This window comes from Schistocerca nitens, chromosome 3 (genome assembly GCF_023898315.1).
Source record: "Schistocerca nitens isolate TAMUIC-IGC-003100 chromosome 3, iqSchNite1.1, whole genome shotgun sequence".
Lineage (NCBI taxonomy): Eukaryota > Metazoa > Arthropoda > Insecta > Orthoptera > Acrididae > Schistocerca > Schistocerca nitens.
Window position 1 is genome coordinate 684,363,591 of NC_064616.1, and position 17,201 is coordinate 684,380,791.

Genomic DNA, 17,201 nt, shown 5'->3' on the forward strand with positions numbered 1-17,201 from the left:
GAGAGTTTGGCAAGAAATAGACTTCAGATGGGATGCGTGCCACATAACCAATTTGTGTAGGTATATGGCAATAAACATGATGTATTTTGCTATAGAATGACACCAAAACCATGTCTTTATGTTAAATGAATAAATCAATATGAGTTTTAAAAGTTGTAAAGTGTATATCCCTGTAGTGTTGACATTACACAGGCTCGTTAGCATAGCTACAAAATGGTTCAAATGGCTCTGAGCACTATGGGACTTAACATCTGAGGTCATCAGTCCCCTAGAACGTAGAACTACTTACACCTAACTAACCTAAGGACATCACACACATCCATGCCCGAAGCAGGATTGGAACCTGTGACCGTAGCGGTCGCGCGGTTCCAGACTGTAGTGCCTAGAACCGCCTGGCCACAGTGGCCGGCAGCATAGCTACAGTGTAACTGAGTTCAGGTAATATCTCCTCACGTAAGCCACAATTGTTTTTATACGGCCCACATTTTACTGGAATTTGTTTATCTACTGGTTCGAGGCAAGTATATAATTTGCTCATTGACAGAGAACATTCAGTTATCTTTAACGTCCTGTTAATGAATAATACAGTGCTTGTATGTTCCATAGCCCAAGTGCTCTTTCTTGACGGTGTACAAGTGCCGTGTGGAATGGGGCTTTAAACAGATTGCATCCCCAGATGTACCATCCGCATACTAGACTGTACGCGCATCCATTGGAGCTGCAGTGGTTCTGTATGTATTGGTAGTCTAGGGAGAAACGTGGCACAAAGCCAAAATAATCTTTACTTCGAAAGCTGCATTTCGTCTGATATAACTGCGTAGGCAACAGTGTCGTGATCAATGTTCATGCAGCACGTGACATGAATAATATTCAAGAATGTAATCCACCACGCAAAAAACATTTTACTGGAAAAAGTAGACTGGTGCGTAAGTTCATGGAGACTTTTTTTTCGCGTGTTCTAAGTATGCTTATAACTCGTCATTTTCTAGTTGTGAGTCTACAACTGCTCTTGCGGAGACTTACTGAATGTGGCATGAGAAACGTCTTTTAAGCGTTGCAATGAGTGCAAGACGAAAAATGTTGGCACCTGTTGCCAATAACTAAGAGGTCTTGTGTTCGCCATATAATGAAAGCGATTAAGGAAACTGTATCAAGTTTTGCTGCTGGATGAGAACGACCGTCTGAACACTACTGATTTGAGTGAAGAACCTGTTCAGGAACTTGGCTGGAAAACAATCCCTACCATACTTATTCTTGTGCCGTCAAACGTTTACCTATCTCGCCTAGAGGCTTAGTTAGTGTGAAATAACCAGGGAATAAACTATGACTAAAATGAACCACCTGCGAGAAGTTGCATAGAAATTCCGTCCCCTTGTCACCTAAGTGAACCGCTTCCTGTTAATTTGGTTTCTCTGTTTCTTAAGCTGTCTGAAAATTTACAAGCTCATTGATCTGGAGATTTCCACTTTTCTCGATAAAGTATCACCAGCAATTTCATTCAGTTATACTGTAATCGTTACGTGTAGATGACACGTTCTTTTGGTTCTTGTATACTGAGTGACAGTTTTGTTTGACGATGACATATCCGAGACATTAAGGTTAGCTTCTTATGTTCCTTGTTCCACATTCTCATCACAATTCCTTCTCCTTTCATGTTATCAATAGCTGGAAACGAATTTCCAGGGCACTTATTCATTAATTTCCTTTTTTTTCTTTCACGGCTTCTTGAGCCCTATATTTCGGTCATTGCGCATGATTTTTTCGCACATTTGGCTGTTCTGGTTTCAGACTGTTATTCGCAGTTTATGAAATTTCTTTCTTGATATTCGCTTTTTGTAATCATTACTATTATTTTCATATGTGTTATTATGTGCCAATGAAAGCACTGATAAGGAAAATTATTTTTAACTGTATAATATTAAAATGGATGTTACTTACTCGTAATGTTACCAGCGTCTGGTGATACTAAAATGGCGATTCGCTTCCCCTGAATGAGCTTCTTAGTTTGCAGCAAACTTAATGCTGAAAGACAAAAGTAGCTAATTACAATTAAATGAACACCCTTAGCTGCTTACAGGCGTTGACATACGTCAACGGGGACAGATGAAAATGTGTGCCCCGACTGGGACTCGAACCCGGGGGTCTCCTGCTTACAGGGCAGATGCTCTATCCATCTGAGCCACCGAGGACACAGAGTATAGCTCGACTGCAGGTATTTGTCTCTGGCACGCCTCCTGCGAAGCCTACATTCTCAACGTATTGTCCCGCACTACATTCGCAGTGCCCCCGCCCATTATACTCGTTACTCGCGGCACGTTGCCGATTTCCGTAAGAGTTCGGGCACTGTTTGTGCATTCGCACAGAAGAAGAAGATGGTCAAGTGGCCGGTGAGCCTTAACTATATATATACTAAGATGGTATCTGTTCTTTCGGACATGTCCGAAAGAACAGATACCATCTTAGTATATAAAAAGTAGCTAAGACAGCAACTGAAGAGGAGGACCGCCCACATAATTCCCCTTTCTCTCTACCCTTGATGTTCGAGTTGTAGTCGGCGCATCTGAATATTATTCGCTTTAGAGCCGAATCATAGTTCCATAAATGGCGCCGAGTGAGGATCGCGAGTGTGTAAAGTCCGGAAAAAAGTGTAAAAATAACGAGGAAAAGTGTTTATCGTGCAGTATAGTCAGTGTGTATTGTGAAAACTTGTGCATGCCATGCTACATAATAAAGAAAGTCGCAGAAAAAAACTGTGGAACCACAAGAAGTAATAAGGAGAATTACACATGTGGAGCATCTACATCGTCTTTCGGGGAAACAAGTGTAATATTAAGTTCGGATCCCTGCCACTGCAAGAAACGTGCGGTTAAAGGTGTAATGTGCACGATATGTAAAACTGTGTTTCATTATTCATGTGTTAACGTAAATCCTAAACGTAAGATTTGGTTCTGCGCAAAATGTAGCAGCTCCTGTGCAAAAACTTAATAAGGTGGATTACACAAACAATATCATTGCAGTGTTAGTGGAAGAGATACGCGTTTTACAACACGAGTGCAAGAAATCCCCGCAGCTGAACACAACGGGCGTAAATAAATCGCACAGTGAACTCCACTCAGGAACCATTAACTATAGTAGCAAAAATATAAGTCATAACTTGTGTAAAAAGTACGGGAGAGTAGGCAGTAATGGCGTATGCGAAACAAAGTTCCGTTCTTGGTGTGCAAAAGCTGATCCGTCGCCGAAAACACAAGAAAATTCATCGTCAGAAAGGAAATATGATACCAATGTCTACAGGGCCAGACCAATTATTCAATTACGAAACAGATATGAAGTGCTAAGCGAAATAAGTGATGATAGTGCTTCAGAAAATATTTTTGAAAATACGCAGGTACATGTTTCAGCCGTTGCTGCTCCCCTGAATAGGCCTACGCGCAATCCATGTCAACATATGCCTAGGTCACAGCAAAAAGTACATAATCACATGGGAAAACTGTACATTCTAGCTGATAGTCACGGGCGCGGAATAGCCTCTCTTGTTAATGAGGCATCAGTTGTGAAATCTACGAGTTATGTCAAGCCTGAGGCTTCCATTTCGGAGGTAATTAAGAATGTTTACACTGATGAAATTATCAAGTTGACTTCAAAAGACTTTGTAGCTTTGTTTGGTGGCTCTAACGATGTATATAAAAATGAAACCTCTAAAGCCTGCTCAGAATCGAAAAAGCATCTGGCTCTTTTGTCTCATACAAACATTCTCTTTGTCAATATTCCACATCGCTATGATCTGCCACGCTGGTCTTGTGTGAACAAAGAGATTAGTGCTGCTAATGAGAGTTTTTCCAGTATATGCAGTCAATTCGAAAATGTTTGTGTTGTTGATATTAGTGGCATTGGTCGGAGATTCCACACTTCTCATGGCCTTCACTTGAGTGGCCTAGGGAAGAAAATTGTAGCACAAAAAGTATTGGATGAAATAAAAAGGCACCAGCAAACACCTGCAGCACCATCAACGACAGTAACAGTAACACCACAAAAATCAATAACAGCAGGTTCATCACAAGTAGCAACAACAACAGAAGCAACAGCAACAACAAAATCATCACCATTAGCAGCAGTAAAATTACCACAAATGGTCAAACCACAATCAGTAACTGCAACTAAACCTTCGGCGGAAACAACAGCAAAACCAACAGATACTACAACAACAGATCCACCATCAACAGAAATAGTGCCAATAAAAGAATCAAAGGCAGCAACAGCACGAAGAATCCTGTCAGCACCACCACCACAACCACTACCACTACCACCACCACCACCACCTCTGGCCACAGCCGGCCGAAGTGGCCGTGCGGTTACAGGCGCTGCAGTCTGGAACCGCAAGACCGCTACGGTCGCAGGTTCGAATCCTGCCTCGGGCATGGATGTTTGTGATGTCCTTAGATTAGTTAGGTTTAACTAGTTCTAAGTTCTAGGGGACTAATGACCTCAGCAGTTCAGTCCCATAGTGCTCAGAGCCATTTGAACCATTTGAACCTCTGGCCACAGAAACAGCAGCAGCAACAATACCATCAAAAACAGTTGCAGCAACACAACACTGCCTAAGGAGGAGTCAAAGACAAGGTACATCTACATCATTAAATAAGGATTTTTTATGTCTTCAGACAAAGAAAAGGAAAAGATTGTGACAAATCAGCAAGAAAATTTGCAGATAAGTCACAACTACTATGGAAAAAGCAGCACATTACCAGGTAATGACAAAAGAAAAAATACTTGCAAAACAGTCAGGATAATGTGTCAGAACATTCAATGCCCCAGAAACAAAGTACTAGATCTAGAAGTAGCTTTAACTAATCTTGCTGATGTCTCTTGTATTTGTTTATCTGAACACTGGTGCAAGGCTAGTGAATTAAGTCTCATAAATATAAGCAAGTTTAATTTAGCATCACATTATTGCCGAAGTGTTTTTAAAAACGGTGGGGTATGCATTTACTCTAGAGTAGGACTACAGTTCAAAGTGAAAACAGAATTGGACCATCTAAATATAGAAAAACATTTTGAATCATGTGCCATAGAGTTAAAAACTGAGGAGAAGAGTGAAAAACTAGTTGTCATTACATTATATAGATCTCCACTGGGTGACAAAAACATATTCTTCAAAAAAATAGAAGCAGCATTAAACACTTTTTATAGTAATGAAGTGAAATTATTTTTATGTGGAGATTTTAATATTAACCTGTTAATTGAAAGTGATGAAAAAAGACAGCTTTTGAGTATACTCAGCAGCTTCCACGTGAAACCACTCTTTACAGATGCCACCAGAATAACAGAACTCTCATCTTCTCTTTTAGACAATATTTTCACAAATATGGAGAATGGTATCACTGAGCCACTAAACGTAAACTTAGGTCTTTCGGATCACAATACACTATTAACATACATAAATTACTCTATCCCCAAGGCAGTAAAATATAAGTGGGGATACAAAAGGCACTTCTATACAGAAAAAGTGAATACTTTCATCCAGTTGTTAGCTAAATGTCTTTGCACAAACAACAACCGAGGAATCTTTCAATGCTTTTTCTAGTACATTCATGTCCCTATTTGAGATGTGTTTCCCAAAAAAGCTCACGAAGATCAATGTCATGCCTAGGAACACAAGCCAGTGGATAACACCTGCTATTAGAGTATCTAGTCAAACTCTAAAACATATCAGTCAACTCAAAAAAGATAACAAAGATGAACACTTCACAGATTATGTTAAGACATACAAGAAAATTTACAGGAAGGTGATAAAAAAAGCCAAGACAATGCACAATGACAGTGTAATTGCTGGGTCAGCAAACAAATCGAAAGCTATATGGAATGTAGTAAAAAAAGAAATAGGCCCAAGCAAAAATGTTAGAAATCCAGATGACTTTGTTTTAAAAGAATACCAAGGTGTGCTAGTCAGAAATCTTACTTTAGCAAATTGCATTAATGACTACTTCATAAATAGTCCAATCAATCTGAGTAAAAATTGTTCTAAGATTAGTAGAACATCAATCCCAGAAGAACAAAGTGTTAATTCATTATTGCTACCTCCCACGAACAAATTGGAAGTTAATCGAACAATAAAAACAGTGAAGAATAAAATGTCCTTAGGGATTGACGAGGTACCTTGCTCAGTCATGATGAGATGTGCTAGTGTCATATCAGACCCACTCTCACACATCATAAACATATCATTTTCAGAAGGTGTCTTTCCACAACGATTAAAAACTGCAAAAGTAAAACCATTGTATAAAAAGGGCAATATACATGATGTGGGAAACTATAGACCAATAGCTTTACTGTCGGTATTTTCAAAAGTAATAGAGACAGTCATGAAAAACAGAATTACAAATTACCTCGAGAAATGCAATCTATTGTCTGTAAACCAACACGGCTTTCGCAAAGGAATGAGTACAGAGTCAGCCATCACCCAATTCATTGAAAATATTGTAACGGGGCTGGATAAGAACAACAGTACAATAGGAATAAATTTCGACCTCTCAGAGGCATTTGATACTGTCCAACATGATATCCTGCTAGACAAATTAGAAAATGTCGGTATACGAGGAGTAGCTAAAAAGTGGTTTCAGTCATATCTCCATAATAGGAAACAGGTAGTAGAAATTGCAACAACAAACAGTAAAAACCAAAGTATTGTTTACAGATCGGATATTCAGACTGTGCCAATTGGGGTACCGCAGGGGAGTGTTCTAGGACCTCTCCTATTTCTCCTTTACATAAATGATATCAAGATTCCAGTAAATGGTACTCATATAACCCTGTTTGCGGATGACACAAACTGTAGTAACTGACATAAACCGGGTATTGCCAACATCTGCAACCAGAGTTATAGAATATTTGCAAAATTGGTTTGAAGTGAACAAATTAACCATAAATATCTCTAAAACTAATTATATCCATTACAGGAAAGCAAAGTCACACTCTGATCTAGATCTCAGAATACAAAATAAAGAAATTGTGAGAGTTGCTACCACAAAATTCTTAGGTGTACATGTAGACGAAAATTTAGACTGGAAATCCCATATCCTGTATCTCTCGCAAGAGTTAAGCTCTGCTTGCTTTGCTTTACGTGTTATTAGCTTTGTATGTAGTAGGGAATGTATCAGAGCTGTTTACTTTGCTTATATACATTCTGCTATTACCTATGGCCTCACCTTCTGGGGTCATAGTAAGAAAAATCTCAAAACCATCTTCACTCTACAAAAACGAGCTGTTAGAATAATTACCAACAGTACAAGGCCTACTCCTTCAAAGCAATTATTTAAACAGCTGAATATTCTACCCCTACCGTGCCTCTATATACAGAAAAGCGTAATTAATGTAAAACGAAATATTAACAATTTCCAATCCAACTCGGATCTACACACTTACAACACAAGAAAGTGCAATGGCATTCATATAAAAAGAGTTAACAAGGCTTTGGCGCAGAAACAAACAAACATACAAGGAAGCAGATTGTATAACAAACTACCGGTAAAGATAAAAGATATAAAAAAATTTTCTTCATTTAAAGAAGCAGTATTCAAATTTTTAATGACAAATTGCTATTATAGTGTAAAAGAATACCTGGAATAGCTTCATACTAAACAATTATATTTATGTACTCTGTGCCATTAGTTATTTTTATCTGACTGTTGCTATGATCTAAATAAATAATATGTGCAAAAGTGCTAGAATTGTATGTGTTATATCTAAATATCAACTGTGTATTCCATGTAAAAAGTCTTTCCCATACATCAATGTAAATAATCAAAGTTGTACATGCTATTTCAATGTGGTCTGATGTTATGTAGTCTACTATGCACATCTGTATTTTGTATGGTATTGTTCACCCTATATGTGTGTATATATATATACTATGTATTTTTTGACGAAATCCATGCAATATACATTGTCTCTCCCAAGTGCTAGGCAGGTCAAGGTGCACAGTGAGTGAGTAAACGTATTCTTCCTATCGATTGTTTAATGGAGAATTGTCACCATTGTAGAATACGTTCGGTAACTATGTGGTCATCGATTTACTTACTATTGTGGCTCAAAATTATCCTATTAAATTCACTCGATAGTTTCTCGCCATTTCGAATAAATAATCTGAGTGATTCTCACTTTAGGTGCAATATTGTGTTATCAGATTTATGATTTGACTGCAGGAAGGTCGTTCTATCCGTAATCTAGAGGTAATCTCATATTTTCCGTTGGGAGTTACCAATTTTATTAATCATTATGGAAATAAGAGCTTGCTTCCAGAAGTACTAGCTCGCTAGTTAAGTGATAAAGTGGCCGGGTTTTGAAAGAGAAAATTCCTTAACCCTTAGCTCTAACCTCCCTACATAGACAATTTGTAAGGTTTTTGCCGATTCTCTTGCCGAGCTACTACAAGATTACAGTTCGAAAATGAGTAAGGAAAACTTAATTTCTCCACTTTGTCTCTTAACTATCCAGATGTAACACCCTCAATACCTAAGGGTGAAAAATTAAAGAAATTTCAACATTGTATCCTTGTTGAAATTTATGATTTTCTGCAAATACTGACACAGTTATTAGATTCTGTGAATACACCGTTTGACTGCTTTATGTGTGGTATTACGTAATTTGTAAACTGGAATGTAGTTCGTAATACCTTCTTTGGGCCCCCAGATGCTTTAAATTTCATTGTGTGGACTCACACTGGCCTATGCTTCAGATATTTTTTTTGTTAGGGTCAACCATTAGTTTCTTTTTATTATTACACGCTGGTTCAAATGCCGGTCTGACTATCCCGACTTATTTTCCGTTATTTCCCGAAATCGATTAAGGCAAATACTGGATCATTTCTTTGAAAGCGCACGGTCGATTTCGTTCCCCATCCTTCGCAATCTTACTTTCTGATTCGTCTCTAATGACCTTGGCGTCGGTGGAATTTTAATCCTTAATCAGCGTTCCTTTCTTTTTGCCCCCCCCCCCCCCCCCATTGTCCTCTGAATGCAAGCGCCACACGAAGGTTAAATGGTCGCAGTTCATCACATTTGCCAATAACTGAGTGAACCATAGTAGTAAACCGTAAGAACGTCGTTCATCAAAGCCGTTTGGTCTTCTTGACTCTGGAAATATGTTTCACGTCGAAACGATTGGATTTGTAGCGAGAAAACGATTTACACAGACATACGTTTTTCATTAGACAACTAGTACATACAGCATAAAAGTAGCTCAAATCAAAAGCAATACTTCATGTAGCAATTTCCGCTTCCTACCGTTTTTCCAGTTCGTGCAGTTGGCCGTTTTGTGTTTTTATTTCAGTGAATACAAAGTGAAGTTGAAAGTACACATTGGGTATCCTAAGCAGCGGGTAGATGTCAATGCAGATGAATAAGGAAATGAATGTTTTGAACAGAGTGAAATCTACCTATTGGAAGCCAGAATTATCGTCAAGCGTGGAGCGCTTTCCATTAGGACAAAATCATGCTCCCAGCTAAGCTGTGGTTCGGTTGTCTGTTGTAATATTTCATGCTTCTTATTCTTAAGGTCTGGGTTCGATTCACACTTCGGACAACCATATTTAACAAGCATGAACAGACCTTCTGTACCTCTTGGTAACGCCAACTGAATAACGTAGGTTTGCACCGTGATTCTAAACCCACATTAAACGTGATGTCCCTTCGCTACCGACTGGAGGAGTGTCGGTGTAGGATGGGTCATAACAGAGACGGAGATGGCGGCAAGTAGAATCTCTGGAACCAGTAAGTTTCTTTACACCAGAAATTTTATTTTATGATGAACCAATTGTTATGTAAAGTCACTGGACACATATTTCTTACAGTATTTTAAATTCAGATGCTGGAAATATTGGTTCTCTACTGCGATTAGAGCTCAGATCTACCCTTTGGTTCGATTTGATGCCTTCGGGATGATACAGTTTCATCACTTAGTTGTTTCACCAATATTCAAAACTTCTCAATGTCTCCACAAAAAGCGCTTATCTGGGTTCGAATCCAGGTCCGACACAAAAATGTTCATCAAAATTGTTCCTCCCCCCCCCCCCCCTGCGGGTTCGGGGGTTAGAATAGGCCCGCGGTATTCCTGCCTGTCGTATGAGGCGACTAAAAGGAGTCTCACACGTTTCGGCGTTATGTGATGGTCCCCTGTTGGGTTTGACCTCCATCTCTCAAAATTTTGCGAAGAGCGAGCCGATTGGGGAAGGGCGCCTTACTTGGTGCATTGTGTCCATCTTGCGATCAGACCTTTCGCCAGCTTATTCGCCGTTGAATTGCAGTCCTGCCCGCTCTCCATCTCTTGGGCATGACTACGTTCCTTCGTGCAGATTACACCTTGCACTGTGCAGTGCCTCTTTTTGCACTGGCGGCGACCATGGACCACATGTTACCTAACATCCAGCACGGCAACCAGTCCGCTGTGGTGGGGCCGCCATGTACCCTGTTGGTTGTAGCCCCCTGACAACACAGGGATCGCTCTACTGATGTCCGCGCCGTTAACTCTCCACGTATGCCAAGGAGTAGATGCCCATCTCCCTGGGGCATCGGGACTCCCGGCAATGGCCGTCCTGCCAGGTGGCCTTTGCTGTGGCTGGGTGGCGCCCGTGGGGAGGGCCCTTGGTCGGAGTAGGTGGCATCAGGGCGGATGACCCGCAATGAAGCGTGGTACATCGTCTCTCGCTGGTGGCCAGCCAGCAGTCTCTAAGCGTTCTCGGGCTCAATTTAACGCTCAGAAGTACGATCCGAAAACGTTCCCCTCCCTGGCCACACCGTGGGAGGAACGTAAGTCTCAGGATGGCAGTAGCAGTTATTCGCCCCGATTCTTAGTTTGTACGAGAGCTGATGGGGAGTCTTTTCTCTCCACAAAGCCTCAGTTCTTCGTCGAGCATTTAGAGGACAAGTTTGGGGTGGTGGAGGGCTTGTCCAAAATGCGCTCTGGATCGGTCCTGATACAAACGGCATTCTCTGCCCAGTCACGACGGTTACTTGCTTGTGACAAGTTGGGGGATGTTGCTGTTACGATCACACCCCATAAGAGTTTGAATATGGTCCAGGGAGTTATTTACCATAAGGACCTTCTTTTGCAGTCTGATGACGAGCTGCGCGCCAACTTAGAGCGCCGAGGTGTACATTTCGTCCGGCGCGTTCATTGGGGTCCGAAGGAAAATCAGATTGCTACCGGTGCCTTCATCTTGGCCTTCGAGGGTGATACGTTACCGGAAAAGGTGAAGGTAATGGTCTACCGATGTGACGTCAAGCCCTATATCCCTCCCCCGATGCGGTGCTTCAAGTGCTGGAAGTTCGGCCATATGTCTTCCCGCTGCACTTCCAGCCTCACATGTCGAGATTGCGGACGCCCATCTCATCCCGATACTCCATGTGCCCCGCCTCCCATCTGTGTCAACTGCGGGGAGCACCATTCACCTTGCTCGCCAGACTGCAGAATCTTCCAGAAAGAGCGCAAAATCATGGAATATAAGACCCTGGACCGACTGACCTATACTGAGGCCAAAAGGAAATATGACCGATTACATCCTGTGAGAATGACATCTTCCTACGCTGCTGCTACAACACCTGTGCTAGCCCCATCAGTTTCTCGACTTCCGGCCGGATCGACGAGTAGTGCAACTCCTCCTGCCCCCTTGCCAGTGGGGGGCTCTACCCACCAGGTTGCTCCTGCGCCACCTACCTCAGGAGCAACACCATCCCACCCATCGGGGATGTCCGTCCCCGCTTCTAAGCAGGAGAAGTGTCCAACTTCTTCGGCTTCTCACGCTCGCAAGGGGTCCCTTGGGTCCCTCCCTTCCCAGGTTTCCACCAGCGGGAAGAGTGACGACCGACAGTTGCGTAAGTGCCCACAATCCGCTGGTCGTAGGGCTTCACGATCCTCCTCAGTCCTGGAGACTGAATCGGTGAAGCCCTCCCAGCCAGTTAAACCCAAGGAGCAGCGTGAGAAATCCAAGAAGAAGAGCTCTAAGCCCAAGGAACTCGCGGTGGCAGCCACCCCACCGCAACCTTCCAGCTCTGCGTCTGAGGACGAGGTGGAGATTCTGGCGTCCGCTGAGGACCTCGATCTCGCCGGTCCCTCAGACGTCACGGATAGCGCTAGCACCGGTGCTCAGTTGGAGGCAGCAGGTGACCCAGCGGCGTAATCTGCCTTCCAAGTCCCGTCACGCCTCTCTGACATGGACAATACCATCCTCCAGTGGAACTGCAGCGGTTTCTTCCACCATCTAGCTGAGCTCCGACAACTTCTCAGCCTTCACCCTTTCTTCTGCATTGCTATTCAGGAAACTTGGTTTCCAGCAATGCGAACCCCCGCCCTCCGTGGCTATCGGGGTTATTATAAGAACTGGGCAGCTTATGAAAGGGTGTCTGGTGGCGTCTGCATATATGTCCTTAACTCTCTTCACAGCGAGTCTGTACCTCTACAAACAGCTTTAGAGGCTGTCGCTGTTCGGGTGTGGACGCCACAGGCTGTTACCGTCTGCAGTCTTCACCTTCCACCGGATGGTGCTGTGGCGCAGCATGTCCTGGCTGCTCTGATAGCGCAATTGCCGCCACATTTCTTGTTACTGGGCGACTTCAACGCCCATAACCCTCTGTGGGGTAGTTCAGTGGCGACAGGTCGAGGCGCCACCATTGAGCATTTATTAGCACAGCTCGATCTTTCGCTTTTAAATGATGGTTCCTCCACACACTTTAGCGTGGCGCATGGCACGTACTCCGCCATCGACCTTTCGATCTGCAGCCCTAGCCTCTTACCGTCTGTCCAATGGAGAGTGCATGACGACCTGTGTGGTAGTGACCACTTTCCGATCTTTCTGTCACTACCACAGCGTCAGTCTTCTCTGCGCCCTTGCAGGTGGGCTATGAATAAGGCTGACTGGGACTTGTTTTCCTCCACTGCCGCTATTGAGCCTCTCTCTAGTGATGACATTGATGCGGTGGCTCAATCGGTCACCACCGGCATCGTTACTGCCGCCGAATCTGCCATTCCCCGTTCTTCTGGGTCCCCTCGGCGGCGTACTGTGCCTTGGTGGTCGCCTGAGATCGCTGCAGCGATTAAAGATCGCCGGCGGGCGCTCCAGCGTCACAAGCGACATCCCTGCATTGAACACCTCATCACCTTCAAACGGCTGCGTGCGCGGGCCCGCCGCCTTATCCGCCAAAGCAAGCAGGAGTGCTGGGAGCAGTATGTGTCCGCCATAGGCCTCCATGTCTCTCCATCGCAGGTCTGGGCCAAGATCCGACGCCTCTACGGCTATCGGACCCCTGTCAACGTCCCTGCGCTCTCACTGAATGGAGCAGTCTGTACAGACTCCGACGAAATTGCCAACAGCTTGGCAGAGCATTTTGCTCTTAGTTCCGCTTCTTCCAATTACGCACTGGCCTTCCGCTCCATTAAAGAGCGGATGGAACGTCGGAGCCTTTCTTTTCGCACCCACCAGTCTGAATCCTACAATGCTCCATTCAGTGAGTGGGAATTTCACAGTGCCCTTGCCGCTTGCCCTGATACCGCTCCTGGGCCAGATCGCATCCACTGTCAGATGCTGAAACACCTTTCAGTGGACTGCAAACGACGCCTCCTCGACCTTTACAACCGTCTCTGGGTCAAAGGTGAGTTTCCGTCGCAATGGCGGGAAAGCATTGTCATCCCCGTTTTGAAACCAGGCAAGAGCCCATTGGAGGTGGACAGCTACCGCCCCATTAGCCTCACCAACGTTCTTTGCAAGCTTCTCGAACGGATGGTGAGCCGGCGCTTGAATTGGGTACTGGAGTCTTGGGGCCTTCTGGCTCCATCTCAGGGTGGGTTCCGTAAAGGCCGCTCCGCCACCGACAATCTGGTGAGTCTGGAGTCGGCCATCCGTACTGCCTTTGCCCGCCGTCAGCACCTGGTCGCTGTCTTTTTCGACATGCGGAAGGCATACGATACGACATGGCGTCATCACATACTTTCTACGCTTCATGGATGGGGTCTTCGGGATCCTATGCCGATCTTTATCCGAAATTTTCTGTCGTATCGTACCTTCCGCGTGCAAGTCGCGGCCTCTCGTAGTTCCTCCCGAGTCCAGGAGAACGGGGTACCACAGGCATCTGTCCTCAGTGTCTGTCTGTTTTTAATCGCAATAAACGGGCTCGCTGCAGCGGTGGGAAATTCTGTCTCCGCTTCCCTGTATGCTGACGACTTCTGCCGTTACTACAGCTCTACTGGCATTGCAGCTGTTGAACGTCAGCTACAGGGCGCTATCCGCAAGGCGCAGTCTTGGGCTGTAGCGCGTGGTTTTCAGTTTTCGGCTGCCAAGACCCGCGTTATGCATTTCTGCCGGCGCCGAACAGTCCATCCTGGGCCGCGGCTTTATCTTGCCGACGAACTCCTTGCTGTGGTGGAGACCACAGGTTTTTGGGTGTAGTTTTTGATGCCCGGCTGACTTGGCTGCCTCATATTCGGCAGCTTAAACAGGCGTGTTGGCGGCATCTAAATGCTCTGAGATGCTTGAGCCACACCCGCTGGGGCGCCGACCGATCTACCCTGTTACGGCTCTACCAGGCGTTAATCCAGTCTCGTCTGGATTATGGGAGCCTGGCTTATGGCTCAGCATCCCCATCTGCACTGCGGGTACTGGACCCAATCCTACACAGCGGCATACGCCTTGCCACTGGTGCTTTCCGGACCAGCCCAGTGGACAGCATACTGGCGGAGGCAGGTGTCCCTCCATTGCGGTTCAGGCGCCAAAATTTATTGGCCGCTTATGCCGCCCATGTTTTTAGCTTGCCCTGGCATCCAAACTGTCGTCTGCTGTTCCCGCGATCGGTCGTCCATCTGCCAGAACGTCGGCCCCGGTCAGGTTGTACGATCGCGGTTCGCGTCCGAGAGCTTCTCTCCGGGCTTGGCGCTTTACCTCTTCCGCCTCCTTTCCGGGCACCTCTGCGTACACCCCCATGGTGTGTGCCTCGCCCTCGCCTTCAGCTGGAATTGGCACAGGGCCCGAAGGACTCAGTCCCTCCGGAGCCCTTCCGCCGCCGCTTTCTTTCCCTCCTTGCAATGTATCAGGGCTCTGGCATTGCGTACACTGACGGCTCGATGGTTGCTGGTCGTGTCGGTTATGCGCTTACTCTAAGGGACCATTCCGAACAATGTTCATTGCCGGCTGGCTGCAGCGTTTACACTGCTGAGCTGGTCGCCATCTTTCGTACCCTAGAGTATATCCGCTCTTGCTCAGGTGAGTCCTTCGTGATCTGTAGCGATTCTCTGAGCGGTTTACGAGCTCTCGACCAGTGTTTTCCTCGTTCTCGTCTGGTGATGGCTATCCAGGAGTCTCTGCATACTCTTGCGCGTTGCGGCCGCTCTGTGGTCTTTGTTTGGACCCCGGGCCATGTTGGGATACCCGAAAATGAAAATGTTGACCGCCTGGCGAAAGAGGCCACCAGCACACCATTTCTGGACATTGGCCTCCCGAAGACTGATTTGAGGGCAGTCCTCCGCTGACACATTTCCTCGCTTTGGGACGCTGAATGGCGCGGTCTGGCCACCCATAACAAACTTCGTGCCGTCAAGGAGACGACGACTGTGTGGCACTCCTCCTTGCGCGTCTCTCGCAAGGAGTCTGTCGTCCTCTGCCGATTGCGCATTGGGCACACTCGGCTGAAGCACGGCCACTTATTGAGCCGTGAGGACCCACCTCTGTGTCGCTGCGGCTCCGTTTTATCTGTGGTCCACATTTTATTGGAGTGTCCGCTTTTAGCTGTGCTCAGGCAGACCTTTGCGCTGCCTGATACGCTCCCTGCCCTTTTATCTGATGACCCTGCTTGGCTGGCTTACTTTTACGTTTTATTCGGGCAGGGGGTTTTTATCGTCTCATCTGAATGTTTATTATGTCCTTTTGTGTTGATTCTGGCCTTTGGCCTACGATTTTAGTCTGCGTTTTTAATGTGTTTCCCGGTGGTTGGCTTTTCCTTTTTTGTTTCTCTGGTCGGCCAACCACCGTCACACTCTGTGTGATTTTAATTTGTTTTGTCTGATCTCTGTCGGAGTATTTCTTGTCCTGTGTCGTCTGACGTCTTTCCTGTTGTCCGTTTTTATTCTCTTTGGGTGGTTTTAATTTTTTTTAAAAAAAGGGACCGATGACCGTCGCAGTCTGGTCCCTTTAATCCCACAAACCAACCAACCATCAAAATGGTTCAAATGGCTCTGAGCACTATGCGACTTAACTTCTGAGGTCATCAGTCGCCTAGAACCTAGAACTAATTAAACCTAACTAACCTAAGGACATCACACACATCCATGCCCGAGGCAGGATTCGAACCTGCGACGGTAGCGGTCGCTCGGCTCCAGACTGTAGCGCCTAGAACCGCACGGCCGCTCCGGCCGGCAAAATGTTCATCACCTCACTTCAAAAAGTAGCCTGTGCTCACCAAAGTACAAGTTGGAAAATGATTATGAATTGTTTCGTTTCTCCGTGCCTTGTCAACAATACTGTTGGTGCTGATTTCCGCTCTCAGTGAGACAGAACGTTTCATTATATTATTTCAGATTCAAACATGACACTCCCTCCTATTAGTGAAAATAATTGGATATTTAAGATTTATTCGTGTGTGGTCAACATCGATCATTGTGCAGGTTCGACACACAGCCAGCACAGAATTTTGTATCGTCTAATTTCCTGTTAAAACACACACAAATCTTGCCACTGATGAAACCCTCCGGTATTATCATTTGTTCGTAGCTAGAAAACAATGGCCATAGGATTCGAAACCGGGTTCGGTAAAACATTTTCGTTTCGTAATTTCAGTGTCATCTCGTTCACAGTGAAAACTTTCGAAATCTAACATCTGATTGTGCTTAGTGAACTACCGATCAGGTAATGAGTTCAACTCCCCGTCAAACTCAAAACTTTACGCCCCATTATTTCAAGTTTAATCTTGTGCGCACTTATCTGTTTGTGACTGAAACCATATTTAAGACCTTATGTGGTTAGTTAAGAGGGAGAACAATTGTTGGATAGGAGTCCCCGATCCTGGTCCAGTACAAAATGTTCGTATATAATTTCAAGTTGAAACTTGTTTCTTGAAAACAAATTCGAGTTTTCAAGTGTGAAAGACTGTGTCATTTCTAATAATGTGGTTCTTGATATTTCATCGTCGTGGTACTAATTTCCATCTGGTCTGGTCATCATACAG

General features: G+C 44.8%; 1 protein-coding gene across 1 annotated transcript in view; it reads left to right on the forward strand.

The window, feature by feature from the left end:
* The window catches only part of LOC126248642 (protein artichoke), a 191,114-nt gene that overhangs the window by 34,333 nt on the left and 139,580 nt on the right, over positions 1-17,201 (forward strand). The window lies entirely within an intron of this gene.